This window comes from Sminthopsis crassicaudata, chromosome 6 (assembly GCF_048593235.1).
Source record: "Sminthopsis crassicaudata isolate SCR6 chromosome 6, ASM4859323v1, whole genome shotgun sequence".
NCBI lineage: Eukaryota > Metazoa > Chordata > Mammalia > Dasyuromorphia > Dasyuridae > Sminthopsis > Sminthopsis crassicaudata.
In genome coordinates this window covers 51,268,486-51,271,048 of record NC_133622.1, presented here as the reverse complement: position 1 = coordinate 51,271,048, position 2,563 = coordinate 51,268,486, and the positions used below count along the sequence as shown (strand labels likewise).

The window sequence follows — 2,563 nt, the reverse complement described above, 5'->3', positions numbered from 1 at the left end:
AATATTACTCCCATCCATGCATTATACTGTATTCTATTCTCTCTCTCTCTCTCTCTCTCTCTCTCTCTCTCTCTCTCTCTCTCTCTCTCTCTCTCTCTCTCCCAGTCTCTCTGTCTCTTTCTGTGTCTCTGTGTGTGTGTGTATGTGTGTGTTTAAACATGAATATTTTAGAGACTTGATGGAGTTTCCCATTCATTGTATGAAATTGTATGAAATAAAACTAATTCTTGGTTAGATGAGTTATCTCATACCAACTCTATCCTGCACCTCATTCAGGACAGGATATTCATTTCCACCCTAAAAAGAGAGTCCCATACCAATGAAAGTTAGGATGAGGTTATACTTGAAAGATATGTCAACAGCCATATGACTTTGTTTACTGATCAGATGACCACAAATATCAGTTGAGACATAAAACAGATCACTTACTCAAAATATTCAATGTTGTCATGGAAGAGTCTAACTTGAAGAGGATTTTTTCTAAATGATAAATTTCTCAAGACATATATATTGCTGATAATATTGTGCTGTTTACATCAAGCCCAGAGTGATGGCCCCTGTAAGAAATCTTTAGCTACTCAAAAGAGTTTGACTCTATTATCAATGTAATAAAATATATACTGTCGACAAATATCTTAATGTCTAAATGGACATATATTCAGATGGACATCTTATTGAAACTAACCACTAGCATGTGAATATACATATATATTACATATATGTATATATTTATATTTATGCTACACTTGATCTTAGCCAAAAGGCCAAGAAGCGATATATATTTATATTTATATGCATGAACACATATGACCCAAACACACATATAAATGGACACCAAGTTGGGTCTAAAATTATACCTGACCAGGAAAGTAAATTAGATTGCCTTTAGAAATTGCAAGCTTCTTTAATGATCTCAAACTTCTCCCCAAAACAAAGATTTTTTTTAATATAGGCAGTGTTATGTCAATATTCTATACTATAACCTCTGAATAATTAAAACTGAGTATCACATTGAATCTAAAAGAATAAGATAGAGCTAGATTGTTAATTTTAGCAATACAAAGAGACTGAGAAATTTTGAATAGTGCTATATTTTAGTGGGATTCATGTTTTAGAAAAACTATTGTCAGTTATGGAAGATGGATCATAGTATCACAGATTTAGAAGGCAATGACTATGATTCCGTCATTTTATAGATGAAAAAAACCAAGGCTCTGCAAAATTAAGTGACTTATCCCATACCTATTTTTAAAATATAAAATCAAGTTTGCCTGACTCCAAGTCTAGCACTCTTTCCACTATTGCTGCAGATTAGAGATTTGAAACATGGAGATCAATTAGCAAGATATTATGATGATATAATTAACAACTATGAAGATATGAACTAACATGGTTACCATGTGAAGGGAAAGAGTTGGATTTGAGAAATTTTATAAAAGCAGAACATTATTCCATACACAACTAATGAAAGAGGGAAGATTATTGAGGATAAATTCCAAATTTACCCAATATTAAAAGTTGTATATTTAATCTTTATTTGTTTAGTGCCAATATGTGCCAAGCACTGGTGATACAAAGATAAATATGAAGAAGTCTGTCTTCAAGGAACTTACTTTCTTGGAAAGAACATGAACCAAAATAAGTAAATGCAAAACATGTACAAATTTGAAAGGTAAGGACACTAGCAATTAGGGTTATTTAGGCTTCATGATACACTTCATGTATAAGATGGCTTATGAGATGAGTCCTTTTGTATTTTCAGACAATAATGAGGGAGGATTTAATTAAAAGTACAGTGTGTACAGTCTATGCAACAATGGAAATGGAAAGATATGAATAGAATTCTAAAATATAATATGAACTGAATTTTACACACAGAGAGACATACATATTTATTTGGTGCCAGTTATAAGCAAGTGAATTTTTTTTCCATCAAGTATCTTTTAAAATTGCCCTAGAACACTCTCTTAATAAGACTAGCTAAGCTGATCATCCTTATAAAATTGCTATTACTATATATGTACGATACTCTCCTAATTCTACATACTTCACTTTGCATGAGTTTATATGAGTTTCCCTAGATTGTTTTTCTTTTTCTTCCCTGAATGGAACTTCATTCTAGTTCTCCCCTCTGAACCCAAACCAAAATCATCCCCCTCCTGCAAGTATCCAAAGTTAGCAGCATCCCCCTTGTGTTTCTGCATTCCCAGTGTGCTGGTTCCTTCTCCCCCTGAACCATGTCTCAGCAGCACAGCTGAGGCTAGTGTTCCTAATAAGCTGAGGTTCCCTCAGTCTGCCAGGGACTCCTACCACTGGCTCTACAAGATTTCCACAGGTAAAAGTTCCTATGGTTCCTTCTGAGGCTCAAGCCAAACCCAAGCTTCCCAAGTGCTCCTCACCAAACTGGAAGGGTATGTATTTCATGCTGCTTAATATCCAACTGTAGGATTTCTTCCTTCCAGGGTTCTCAGTTGCCCCTGTTTTATTTGTTTTTCACTGATCTGTATTCACCCCGAGGCATAGTTGTGTTTAGTTTGTGGGCAAAATCTGGAGAACTTGGAAT

At 34.5% G+C, this 2,563-nt stretch overlaps 1 pseudogene; it reads right to left on the bottom strand.

Moving 5' to 3' along the window:
* Positions 1–652: 652 nt before the first annotated feature.
* LOC141548125 (U2 spliceosomal RNA) lies at positions 653–776 on the bottom strand (annotated as a pseudogene).
* Positions 777–2,563: the final 1,787 nt, after the last annotated feature.